At 31.1% G+C, this 14856-nt stretch overlaps 1 protein-coding gene across 4 annotated transcripts in view; it reads right to left on the bottom strand.

Annotated features, from left to right (window-relative positions):
• Nucleotides 1–14856, bottom strand: part of LOC126758930 (uncharacterized) — a 121589-nt gene extending 106733 nt beyond the window's left edge. For 2 of the 4 annotated variants that reach the window (XM_050473386.1, XM_050473384.1), the window contains exon 1: nucleotides 14705–14856. The gene's annotated coding sequence lies outside the window, so the exon portion shown is untranslated. Of the gene's footprint in view, nucleotides 1–14250; nucleotides 14624–14683 lie in introns of those variants that run through there. The other 2 variants (XM_050473385.1, XM_050473388.1) reach the window with 2 other exon arrangements.

The following is a 14856-nucleotide window of genomic DNA, read 5'->3' as shown; positions in this document are numbered from 1 at the left end:
AACAGTTGTTCGGTAACCACACATACACAACCGTGACCAAAGCCATATAAAGAGTAGTCTATATGCATACAAACATACATACTATATAAAATACTATGTATGTATGTATGCGAAAAATGTGAAACACGAATGAATACAGATATTCCTGCATGTATTTCGTTTGCCCATTAACATAAATACCCAATTGATTTCCATCGATTCTTCACACTTATTGTCAGACACAAATCAAAGTTATTTCTTTTATTTCCTGCGGTCTTTTTTTAATTTTTATATATGCCTTTCATCATTTTTATATTTTCTGGAATTTATATTTGTAATATTTTTTATTTTATTTTATATATTTTTTTTTGTTATTTATGTTGCCTTTTTTGTTAATGGGTTTTTGAACTCTGCGCTATTGAGACTAATCGTTGTTTGCTGAAGTGAAGAAAAAACTCCAAATGACAAGAAAATATCTGTCTCATGTCTGTTTGTATTTGTATGTATTTACGTACATACATTTGTATGGTATGTATGCAATATTTTTTTTCTTTTTTTTGCAAATTGTGGTTTTACTCATAATAACCATAAATTTTATGACGAAGTCCGTTGGCATTAATTTCATTTTTATTTTTTTTTTACAATAAATATAAACAAAAACAAAACAAACAACCCTTCACAAATAAAAGCATTTTTCCATGTAAGGATTTGATTTTGATCAGTTGGTATGGTGGTATAAATTTTTGAGATCGAATCACTGTAGCATATACTTATGTATATACTGGTCCATTTTCCAAAATTTCTTTGGAGATTTTAAATAATAATTAATGCCAGATATCTTGTCAAATAAAATAAATAAATAAAAGGATTTGATTATAATGGCTTAGTTTGTTTGGCAGCTATAACCTAAAGAGGTTCGATATTGGCGGTAATATTTCAAAAAATTAGTGTCTACTTCGCTTAAATGCAACTCAATTCGTCAGCAGATCTTTCACTACATATATATTTAACTATGTATATTTCATGTGGTCTCCGACGGGTATAACAAACATAATACACCCTGTTCAGGGCATAAAAATGAAAATATGAACAAACCAAAAATGGTATATGTAAAGCTTTTATGTTTCTAGAAATATCTCCTAAAAAAATTATTATTATTTTATTAAAACATTTCAAACTTTTGAGTTCTCTCAGGACTTATTTACAACCATATGCACTAAGTACATCACCTACCGATAGAAAATACATGATTTTGACACCTTCTGGCGGCCTTGTTTGTTAACAGATTTGTGTCAAATTTTGTTCAGTAAAGTTTGCCATTTCGTCAGATCAAGTTTCACTATGGTACAACGCTTCAAAAATTCACAAATTCACATTCATCGAAAATCATCTTCTCAAAGGAGACCCATTTCTGGTTTAATTATACCCCCGATATGGTATTAGAGGGCTTTATGGGAGCCGGTTTAAAAATTGTAGGATTGGTAAAAAATTTTAGTGAAATCACATATCACGTAACCCGACCGATCGACTTCGACTAACTTTGGTATTATTCTCACATTCTTATGTCACAAATGAGAGAAATCGGACTAAAACCACGCCTACTTTTTATATAGCACAATTTTAAATTCTACTTGATTCTTTCACTTTCCAGTACACAAATTACGAGCCAATTGATATAAAGGTATAAAATTTTGTCATAATAAATCCTTTAAAGTATGCCACCTTATGACCAAAAATGCCCAAATCCAACCAAAACTTTTCAAGGCCCTAGGTACCGACTATGTGGACATAAGTATATATAGTTGACTTTTGACCGAAAATATCGGTCAATGTATGCGATACACAATAGAAATATAGAAAGAATTCTCTCCTGACAATAATAACTGTGTGTATCAAAAATGGGTTGAATCGGGTCAATACTTCCCCGAGCCGCCATATACTTAATATAAAGGTTTTATGAACTTCCGGGTGGTATAAGCTGGATATATCGGCCAATATTTGAGATATCTCAATGAAAATTAAAAAGCTTGTTTTACTCATAATAGTGTGTCTTTGTGTCTAATATACTATATGTATGATAAAATTGCTTGGTTTCCGAATTTCTGGTTGACGTCTTACATCTGCGGCAACAAAACTCAATCATTTTAATTCTTTAATATATTTTTATTTGTATTTTGAAATGCATAAAAAATTTTATTTTTCGTTTTTTACATTTTTAATATATATTTTTTTAAATCAAAGTAGTCCCCAACAAAAAAAAGTAGTTCAAAATCGTTTAAAAAAAATATGAAAATATTTTCGAAAATAAACAATTCTGGTAGGGACGATAACATAAATGAGTAGAAGAACATATGTAAATTTTAAAGCAATCGGTTGAATACTTTTTTTTTAGGACCATGACAGTTTCAGAAAATGATGATTCAAGAAAAATGCATTTAGAAACGTAGCAGCTGCAGACTTGGCATGGCGCCTGGTAGACAGTCGCTTACGACACGTCGGCGACTATGAGCTGTAACTTACCAAATACTACGAATTTCGGTCTGAATTTTTCACAGCATGTTTTCAATAGGTTTTACTGTCAAAATATAAAAAAAATCGATTTTTCGAAGTGATTACATGAGAATACCCCCTTAAGGTATTTCTCTGGCTTTGATTCTTACCAGTTGCAAGAGTATAAAATGTTCGGTTACACCCGAACTTTCCTTACTTGCTCTCTTTCTAAATTTCCGACTAGGTGAAGACTAAGCTGTTATATGTTTATGTGGAACTTAAACTGGCCACCATTGATAAATAGTAATACAAAATAATATATATTTAAATAAAAAGTAATAAAATAATAAAAAATAATTGTTGAATTTGGCATTCCACAATCACATTCCAGCACAAACGGTACATTCAATTGCAAGTATATTCGGCTTTAGTTATTTCATTATTAAGCACATTAGCCTAATGAATTATTAATGCACTGGGAGGTGTTTGAACTGCCTGTGTAGCCCAAACACGCTTGCTTTTGTTTTATTTCGAACTTTTTAATGGAATTATTTTCATTCATGAACAAGTGAGTAATGCGAGAATGCTTGTTAGCAACAAGGCGGCGAACGCTTTTAGATAACGATAAGTCAATCAGATACGACAGAAAATTTGAAGTCGATATATGTACATGTATACTTAGATCTACGCTCATTCATTCGGCATACTAATTTACGATGTGTAATGTAATACGAGCAAATAAACAAGTCCATTGATGCTTTATTCGACCAACTACGGTACGCGTGCGCATTAAAACGCATTAAAACAACCGCATTAAAATCAAGGTCATTACATGAATACCCGCATAAACATATGTATATGTGGCGTGCGCATATATATGGACAAACGAGTAGTCAACTTTAGCCACAAAAACATCAACAATGGAAATGACAATCACGTCTGTCTCACCAACAATCCACAACCGGCATTGGCACTGGCACCACCGTCAGCGGTTGGCCGTCAATCGAGTCAATCGGCACTTGCATACACTTACATATGTACATATGTACAGGTGTATGTTTGTAAATAAGTATTCCAAATGCATATGGAAATGGAAGTCGCCTATGCGTCCCATAAATGGCATTGATATTGACAGTTGGGAGCGACCGTCGCGTACGCCGCGCCACGAATGGAATAAATCAGCGAACAGCTGTGTCAGCCCTATTGTTATGTAATCATGGCGAAATCCATATACATACTCTTATATATACTATATATATATGTATATCATATTTGTAAGCTATTTGCGTGCAAGTGGGCGTTTTCTAAGGAAAAGTGCGTTGAGTTGGCCTTAGAAGGCATTGTGTGTGTGCGCGTATATGTGTATGTATGGCCATATATGAGTATATATTTGTCTAAAAATACTTTTCGAAATTTTACGAATTATTTAGATTTATTTATTTTTTAATAGATATTATAACACGCAAAAATATCTTACCGATCATAGGACATAACGAGTTTTGGAAGCGATTTTGTTGAAAATAAAAAAACGTTTAGATATTTTATATCCAGATGTATAATTTATTATAGATCTCAGCAGGACAAACTCCTCTCCTTATTTTCAAAAATTAGTGACTATGAAAGAGGAAACTACTTTTTTATTCCCTACCATCACCAGTGGTCTTTTAAATTTGGCTTATTTCTTTCATCATCTAATAATTGGGCGCTTGAGATGACATATCGATTTACAAAGGATTAGATCGGCAGCAGAATCGCCAAGGAAACCTTGGAGTTGGCTGTAGTGAAAGTTGGGAAGCCCGATAAATATATTTGACCTGGTCTACGAAAGGGGGGCTAACGTGCGAAAACTAGTTTTCTGGGAAAAGCTGTTAAAAATAATCGTCAGTTTCTCGTTATCTCATTAATTGTTCTCCTTTTTTTTGACACCTAAGCCCCCTTTTCCTAGACCAGGTCACATATAGTAAATAGAGTTAATCAAATTCTGCTAAGACTGCTAAGTTGACAATGTGTAAGCATCGCACATGTGCCATTTACCGAAGAGATGTTACGATATTAATTTTCTTTGGCTCCAGTGTTGCAATGGTTTAACCTTAATTGGGGTCCCTACACATTATTGACCGTAAAATGCAAACAGATATTGTATACGATTTTTCTAAGTAGATAAGCCTTAACCTTATACTCGTATCTTAAAGAATGTGTGATGGTTGTGGCTATGCCCGGTTTTTTTAAACTTAAGGGGGGAGCCTGCTTTAGAAGCTTCAAAAAATCGATTTTTTTTTGCTTAAATCTCTTAAAAATAATCTAAGAATATGTCCCCAAAGTTTTAGATGGGAATTCGAAATGTTGTCGAAGCTAGAAGGGAAATAGTGACCGAGCGTCTAGCAGATATATGAGCGATTGGGCAGAAAGCGAAAACTTTGACGGGCGATCTCTCGGTTTTTCATTTTTACGATTTTTCTTAATTGGCGGGGCAGAATAGAAAGAAACTAAACGTCCTATGGAATTGAGGCAAAATTTATTATCTTTGGCATTAAATTTTCTTCAATTTAAACTAAAAAAACTAAGTAAAGTCATAAAGTAATTTTTTTTTTTTGAACATATTTTTAAAAAACATATGTATAGTAAATTTTTTGTATTTTTTTTGTCAAAAACCACAGATGCATTTTTTCAACTTTTTAAAAAATTTGTAAAATATAACTATCGGGAGATTACACTTGATAACTTTTTTTTTGAATCGGTTCTTTTTTTTAGTTTAACTAGAAGATAAATTATTGGAAAATATGAATCTCCTTGAATTTTTTGTATCCAATAGAAATTGCGACCTGCATCCTGTGCGCCGTCCGACAAATGCACATGCCAGATGCATCAGGCAATTGCTTTCCGAAGGCAGAATATTTCGTATCCAAAAAATTTGTGATTGATGTTTAAATATATAACTATAAGCCCTAGAAATTCCGTTTCACTCAGAACGTTGACAATCGCTCAAAAAAAGGCTCGTGTGGATTGGTGTAAAGAAATGCTGAAAAAATACGATCGCGCTGCTTCAAAAGACGTTTATAAGATCGTCACAGGTGACGAATCATGGATCTATGCGTATGAGCCCGAAACAAAACAGCAATCGACCGTGTGGGTCTTCCAAGACGAGCCAAATCCAACGAAAGTTGTTCGTGGAAGAAGCACTTCGAAGCAAATGGTCGCCTGTTTCTTCGGCAAAACTGGTCATATGGCGACTGTTCCGCTTGAGCAACGTAGGACGGTCAATTCTGAGTGGTGCACCACCATTTGTTTGCCTGAAGTCTTCGGAGAAATTCGAAAAACGAACAAGAGAAGACGAATCATTGTGCACCATGACAAGGCGAGCTCTCACACATCGGCTCAAACCAGCGCCTTTTTGACCGGCCAAAACGTCGAATTGATGGGTCATCCGCCGTACAGTCCTGACTTGGCACCCAATGACTTCTTTTTATTCCCACACATCAAGAAAATAATGCGTGGTCAACGATTTTCGTCGCCAGAAGATGCTGTTGAAGCATTCAAAAACCATGTTTTGGAGGTGTCTCAATCTGAGTGGAAAAAGTGCTTCGAAAATTGGTTTGAGCGCATGCAAAAGTGTATAAATCTTGATGGAGAATATTTTGAAAAACAATAAAACCATTTTCGTTGATAAATATTCCTATTTTCATTATTAGGCCAGAAATATATATAGCAGCCCTCGTATAAGGGAAACCGGACGATGAACTCATTTGTTCAGTGAGTTATCGCACTTTAAGTAGTTTCCAACATAAGTGATACAAACAACCTTTAGCTGATCAAAACTATTATACACTGTAGCAACATGTTGCAGGAGTATAAAAATGGATTGCATAAATTTGCAATTGCCTTTTTTTTACGACACAAATTGAAGCTTCTAGACCAGAATACTCTCCTAAAAATATTATTTCCCTCATTCAAATAATTCAAAATTCTTATTGTAAAACCCTTTATATTTAAAAATGTGAGAAGAGTTGATGTAAAAATTCTAATTAGCAATTCTAATATTTCTAATTGGAAATTTTCTATCACTAACAGCAACTAAATGTATGTGTATCGGTACCTATTACAAGTCAACTGGAGCAAATTCCAGGTAAGTGATCGTATTGGTGTTATTATTGCTATTAAAAAGTAATTACAACAACAATACTCGTTAAAACTAAAAGTTGTTTTGACATTTCAGGTTCAGTTAGAAAATTATTTTCAATTGAATCGTCGCAATTTTAAAAACACCCACACACACAAACTGACACCTGTGATTATTATAACTGAGATAGCGATAGAAACAAGCGGTTTTTCAATACCATATATATTTATAGTCAAAACGAGAAACAAATAAAAAGATTTTTGAATTAAATTCTGGGAAAAAGTTGTTAAAAAATGTACCTTCAGCTCCATATCGAAATTATCACCTGATAACCCATATATAAGTTCCAAGTCCCCAAGTCAAAAGAATATATGTATGCTTTGAGACCGTAATGCTTGGGAAGCACTTTTAAGAAATGCCTCCAGCGGTTTTAATAGCTATTGGGCAATGTACATAAAGTTGTAAATACAACAAAATCAAATGAAACCATATTCTAACCGCAACAAATTATTAGTAAAAGAAAAAAGGAGCGCTAAGACAAGCTCGCATTGAAACGAATTCACTAAGCTGAGCGCGTAACGCCCACTCTGCTACCGATTACATACTTAAGGCACTAAAAAACAACAAAAAATATATGTATACAGCATAGGCGCAAAAGCAAAAAAAAAAAAATAATAACAATGAAAACTAACAACCAGCAAACTCTAAAAATATAAGCATAACAAGTAAGGAAGGGCAAAGTTCGGGTGAAAACGAACATTTTTGCCGAATTTTATATATATGAGTACATACCATATAATATATGTATGTAACACATACACTCACCGACATATTCGTCATAAAGTTTGCTAGAAAAACTAAAATCCTTATACCATACATATGTATGTACGTAGTATATACGAGTTGGGGTAGTACCGACCCAATTTTATCTATTATCATGCCACATAATAAAAAAATATTCACTGGGCTTCAATAAGGTACTTCACATATAATCACCAATATTATGGAACAGAGTCAATCGGATGGTCGAAAATCCTAATATTAGTTATATGGCGTCTAGGTCAAGCTTTCGCTCTATTTTAGGCACAAATATACATACACTGTTATGAGTAAAACACGCTCTTTCATTTTCATTGAGATAGCTCACATATTGGCCGATATATGCGGTATAAAGTCAACTGGAAGTTCGAAAATCTTTATATTCAGGGCTCTGGGAAGTATTGACCCGATTCATTCCATTTTTGATATACAAAGTCAATATTATCAGGAAGGGATTATCTCTGAACTCCAATTGTATATCCCTTACATTAACCGATAATTTCGGTCAAAAGTCAACTATAGGTACGGCGGTCCACATATTCGGTATCTAGGGGTTTGAACCATTTTGGTTGGATTTGGGCAATTTTTGATCACGAGGTGGCATACCATAAAATAATTATTAATTATTTCTTGATTTGTGTACTGGAAAGTGAAAGAATCAAGTGGAATTTAAAACTGAGCTATTAGGGAAGTAGGCGTGGTTTTAATCCGATTTCGCCTATTTTCAAACTGGGTCACAGGGAAATGAGAAGAATGCCAGGTATAATTTAGTCGAAATCGACGAAATATTTAATGTCCCAAAAAGTGGGCGGTGCCACACCCATTGTGCAATTTTTACCAGGGCTCCATTAAATCTATCCGAGATAAAATTTAATGACTTTGGCTTATTTAGTTATTGATTTTTCGCGCTTTAAGATATGTACATTAAGGGGTCAGTAGAGTCATCTTTTTTCAAATCTTTTTTTTTTTGCATTTTCTGTTCCCTTATACCCTTAGAATTAATGTAGAAGCCCACTTTATCATTGGAAGGTTTCGCAGAAGATCCAAAAATAATAATATCGCTCGACGTTCGGGGCGCTCGGAGTGCACACCTCAAACTTTAAACGCGTTTTTCTCAAAACACACTTTTTTAAACTGGCGGACATGATTCCGGTCGAACTACTCAACCGATTTGCTTAATTTTTCTTTTAAATGTTTACAAAACGCCAGGCTATCGTCCCTATTAGACTCATAATTTTTATAATTTATTGACAATGTTATGACAAAATTTATGTAAAAAAACACGTGGAAAAATTAAAAAAAATCGTGAATTACTATACTTTTTTATTTATAAACATTTTTTCATGATTCTAGTAGGGACGATAACCATTCACCTAATTTTTAAGAATAAATTGGTTTTTTGTGTTTCAGATGATCCAAACATGAGAAATCGTGTACGCCAGTGAAAAAACGCATCATTTACCCAGCCATTTCTTCGACAGATGTCTTTAAAAAATTCCGAAAAAATTGTTTATACACTATATATGATATGTGAAAAAGTCCTATTGTAGAATAAAAATTTCTACGAAAAAAAAAATCAAAAAAACAGGCCAGATTACCCTACTGACCCCTTAAGGGGCTATACCAGTGTGACACTTTAAAAAAAAATATTATATATTTTTTGCTTTTTTCGATAGTGAAAAAGTCTGACCCAAACTTTAAAGGGGCTATACCTTTTTTAAACACCCGGACATGACTTCGAAAAAAAAAAAATATTTTACTCATTTTTTTTTTGACAAAATTTTTTTCCATAGTAAAAAAAATATACTTTTCCAAAAATTTCCTGTGAAATCGGCAACCATTCGTTTCTTGAATAGTTTTTGAATGGCAATGTTCAAAATGAGCGACCACTCGCATCATTCAGGTATATACTATGTACATATTTGTACATACTTGTATATAAGTAAAACTTTAAACGCGTTTTTCTCGAAACGACAGTTTTCAAAACTGCTGACATATAACTCAACTAGAAATTGACCGATCGATTTCAAATAAACTTAGTATTGTTGAATACATTTATATTCAATATTGTCCGTTATTTTTCAATAATTTTGTAAAAAAAAACTTAAAATATATGTAGCTGCAAATAAACCTTATCACGTTCAAAGAAGTTCGAAACATTCAATCGAGTACTTTCTTTTCAAAAAATTTACGAAAATCGCCTAATTTTTCATGCGTTACACTCGTATAGCCCCTAAAGTCCATTAGAGGGCCCACACGTCCACTTTTTAAACAGTTTTTGCCCACAAGTGGTCCTTGAAACTGCGATCCCCTGTGCCAAATTACAGTTTTATATACAGAATTTAGTGCTTAGTTATGACACTTTATATGTTTTCTGTTAATGGCGTTTTGTGGACGTGGCAGCGGTGACATTACTCCCATCCACGAACTCGTATGTTTTTTAGTAAGGAACGGGAAGATATATATAAACGGGCCTACCAAGTTTTATCTCAATTTCTACTCAAGTTACAGCTTGCTCGAACGGACGGACGGACAGTCAACCGAATTTCAACTCGTCTCGTCATCCTGATCATTTATATATATATAACCCTATATCTATTTCGATTAATTTTAGGTGATACGTACAACCGTTAAGTGAACAAAACTCTTATACTCTGTGGCAACATGTTGCAAGAGTGTAATAAATCACAAGCAACAAAAAAAGTTAGAGGAGAGGAAAATACACTTAACTCCAACTTAAGCGCCCAACTAAAAAATGAATGAACACAAAACTTGCTTCAAGTTTTCGAGTTGTATGAATGACAGTCGAACAATCGAAAAAAAACGCAATCAACGCTCGAAAAGGAAACGATCATCGGCAATCCCGTTGTAAGCGTAGAAAATTGGGTCGACAATCAAAAGACAAAAGAAACGAACTCGATTTGGCACACAGCCGAAAAGCAACAATGAAAACCACGCAGAAGAAAAAAAGCTTAACAACTGACTCGCATAAACTGCCAATCAGGCAGCTAGTCAATCAGTGGGCAACAAGCTACCGTCGCTGACCACACGAGCCAACCATACAAATGCGCGCACCGCACGCAACGAATTGACGTACCGAGTGTTGGCGGCGCATGCGCAAGCGCATATGTGGGCTGCCGGCAATGTTAGTGGCGGCGCTCACCCGCGCCAATTTGCAATTTAATGACTGCGTCGCACTGGCTTCAGCGTTCTTCGTTTTTTTTTCACTTAATTGTGTGCTGAACTTCGTCACTCAAGCGCTGGCGGCGCATTACACCGTTACGCAGCGCGTTAAGTGAGTTGAGCGTGCGCGCGTAAATAAGCAGCGTAATTGTTGTGAGCCACTAAAGCTTGCGCGTATTGAGTTTGCGCATGCGCGCTGCAAGCAGGTTTGTAACGATGACGACAGCGGCAATCAGCGGCCACTCGATATTTGGCTTGAGCTGGAAGCAAGCAAGCGGCGCGCCGAGCTGTTTTAGTTTTTCTCACATTGGCGCATGCAATTTAATTTACGAATTTGTGCATTTTTCGATATTTTCGATTCAATTTAAATTTCTTTGCAGCAGACATGCGCTGCGCTGACCACTTTGGTGCAAATATTTTCCAAAACCAAACATGTTATTCAAATTGAGTGCGGCAGTTTGGATTTTTTGTTGTTTGTTGTTGTTGTATTGCACCGCGTTACAAGCGAGTATCGCTGCCAGACGAACAGATGTTTGGAAAAATTGTAATTTTCACGCTTCGGCGCAACCGCCAGTCAATAAACTGCCCGCATTGTACTAGCAACATTGCAACAAATCATTAGAACAACAAAAAAAAAATGGTCACAAATTTTAATGCAAAATAAAACGCCAATAATAGCTGATTCTCGTTTACACAGGTGCGCGCTCAAAGGGCCGCCGTTACACTTAGTACGCCATACCACGCCCCACGCCGCACCGCACATCAACACACACGCATATTTGCCTGTATTTGGCGACAGCGTTCCACTTGTTGTGTTGCACTTTGCGGCGCGGCGTGCGGTCGGCGGAGGCAATGATGCGAAAAAATCGCGTTAATTGGTTTCACTTTTTTCCAGCGCTCTCTCGGGCGCGTGCAAGTGCTCAAGTTAAACAAGTCGATCGCGACGATTCGATTTCGATTCGATCTGCAGTTTGCCGTTCAACTAAGTTCGTTCGTTTGCTGTTTGCTTGTATGGCGTTTTTTTCATTCTTGACTCATTACTCATCCGTCAAAGCAGTGCACTATAAGCACACCGATATGTTGTTGTTGGTTTAAGTGAAAAATTAAAAAATATAATAAGTGCTCATGCTTTTTTTCGATTCACTGTTGTCATATAACTGCTTACATAAGATCGTTGCATGCCTTTTAACATAGTAATTATTATGCTTTAATTGTACTCGACTTTGCAAACTGGAGTGATTACTTGTAGTTGTATTGTGCATTGTTAATGGAATTGGTTAATAATCGCATCACACTTTAATTGCAATTTAATGAAATTTATTGTGCCAATTATTCAATGTAATTAAAAACCATGAAAAATTGATCATAATTAATTTTTATTAACCATTAAAATTATATTAAATTTATTTTTTAATTAATTAAATTTAATTAACTTGTATTATTTAATAAAAAATAATAATTTAAAATATTAGTTAATAAAAATTTGTTATACTAAATTAATTAAGAACAATTTTAACTAATTATTTAAAAAAATAATTAAAATTAATTTAATTTATTTTTGATAATTACAGTTTAAGAAAAACTCAGAGAGAATTCTTTCCTGATATAAACTAACATATTAAAATGTTAATTAGTAAAAATTTGTTATACATAATTAATTAAAAATTGTTCAGTAATAATTGTAATTAATCTAATTTTAATAAGTAAAATTTAATTTAACTATGTTATTTAAAAATTAATTATAATTAAACCCGTTCGATGTAATAATTTTTTTTAAATTTAATTTAATTTTCATAATTAATTAATTTTAATTAACGCCTAAATTTTATAAAAATTTAATTAGTAAAAATTTGTTATACTTAATTAAAAAAACTGTAACTAATAATTATAATTAATCAATTTTAAAAGTAAATTTAATTTAACTATTATTTAAAAATTAAATATAATAACGATGTATTAATTTTTTTTTAATTTAATTTAATTTTATTAATTAATTTTAATTTAAATTTTATAAAAATTTAAATTAAAAATTAAAATTAATAATTAAAAATTTTTCAGTAATAATTATAATTAATCTAATTTTAAGAAGTAAAATTTAATTTAACTTTATTATTAAAAAATTAGTTTTAATTAAACGTTTTTTAAATTTAATTTAATCTTTATAATTTATTAATTTTAATTAACGTCCAAATTGTATAAAAATTTAATTTAAATTATTAATTTAAAAAAAATAACATAATTTATCAAAAAAAAATTAAATTTAATTATTAATTGTTTATTATAGATTTATTATATAGAATAATTAATAAAAATTTTTACATTAAATTTTTGATTAATTTAAATCTTTTTTTATTATTATTAAAAATTAAAAACAATTTTGTTATTTTTTACGATGTAATTGAAAATCATCAAAATTAACTATTAAAATTAAAGTAATTAAATTTTTATTAAAAAATAAATAATAAAACATAAATTTAATATAATAAATTTTTATTAATAGCAAAATATTTAAAGATAAAATTTATAATAATTAAAAAATATTTAAAATTTCAAATAATTAAAAAAACAAAAAATAATAATTAAATAAACGAACAGACTTAAACTTTTACAAACTAAAAAAACAAAATATTAAAAAAAAGTTACTTACATGTGTATAAAAATGACTTATATTTAAAAAAATTTTAAAATAATTAAAAATTAAAATTGAACAAAAAATCAAAATAAATTATAAGTCGAAGCTTAAATTTAGAAATATAATTTAAATAGTTATTAAAAATTAATTTTTGGTGATTTTCAAATACATCGAATAAATGGTCAACATTAGTTAAATTATTTTTAATTTACTTTAATTAATTCATAGGAAAGTTTTAAATTAATCATGTTAAAAAACTGAATAAATTTGAATTTTTATTCAAATTAAATTTTAAATAATAAACTTAACTTAAATTTTAATTAATAAAATGAAATTAATTATAATTAATTAATTTAATACGTATTATTATTTTTAAATAATAATTTAAATTAATTTTTTTTAATTCTAGATGTGAATTAATTTAAAAATTTAATTTATTTAAATTTTAAAAGTTAATAAAAATTAATTATGATTAATTTTTGATGATTTAATTGAATAAATTTAAATTTTAATAAATAAGCTTAACTTAAATTTTAATTTATAAAATGATATTAATTACAATTGATTTTTTAATTAATTATGTATTATTATTTTTAAATAATAATTTATATTAATTTTTTTTTAATTCTAGATGTGAATTATAGTTAATTAATTATATAAATTAAATTTAATTTAATTTTAATAGTTAATAAAAATTAATTCCGTCTAATTTTTGATGATTTTCAATTACATCGAATAAATGGTCAACTTTAGTTAAATTATATTTAATTTACTTTAATTAATTAATAAAAAGGTTTAAATTAATCATATCAACAAAATAATTTTAATTATAATTAACTTTAAAATAATAAATTTAACTTAAATTTAATTATTTTGTGCGGAGATTTTATTCATTTATGTTAGTTATATTTATCAAATTTGATTTTAATTAATTTTTATTAAATACATATATGTACATACATATGTACATATGTACTATTTCGGTTAATATAATTTATTTGTAATTCACTTTAGTTAATTTTTTCAATACCTAAATTATTTGTATTTGTCTGGAAGATATTTTAATTTAATTTTAGTTTTTTCCACTTTGTTTTTTATTTTTAAAATATTTATTTATCAAATCAATCACTTTAGAAAAATCACAGAATTCAGAAAACGCAAATATATGACAGTGGAAATCCGATTCATCACATCCGATCAATCAATAAATTGTTGGAGCAATTCAATAAATAGCTTGGCGATCACATTACATCTTAAAACCAACAAACAAACAACAATTGTTGCTAATGTGTTTTACAACAACACAATGCACAAAAATCGCCAATCCGTTCCAATTAGATTTAGCACTTTGTAAGATTCGCGCGAGAATGGCTAATCATCGCTTTGAGGTGACAACAAAAAATCACGCAACAACAACAACTACAAGTGTATTTTTAACTAATTTATATATTTAATATACTAACAACAAAAACCACACAACACACCGTAAATTCGATATCGATTCGACCAACTGATTCGTATATGGATCCCCACCGGCGGCGACAACAGCAACAACACAACACCTGATCGTAGCGGTTCGCTGAGATACGCTGTGGTTTCGTGCAGTTCGTACAAGTATCGCGTCACAACTGATCTG

This window comes from Bactrocera neohumeralis, chromosome 5 (assembly GCF_024586455.1).
Source record: "Bactrocera neohumeralis isolate Rockhampton chromosome 5, APGP_CSIRO_Bneo_wtdbg2-racon-allhic-juicebox.fasta_v2, whole genome shotgun sequence".
NCBI classification, from domain to species: Eukaryota; Metazoa; Arthropoda; class Insecta; order Diptera; family Tephritidae; genus Bactrocera; species Bactrocera neohumeralis.
The sequence above is the reverse complement of the archived record's forward strand: the minus strand, read 5'-3'. Positions and strand labels throughout refer to the sequence as shown.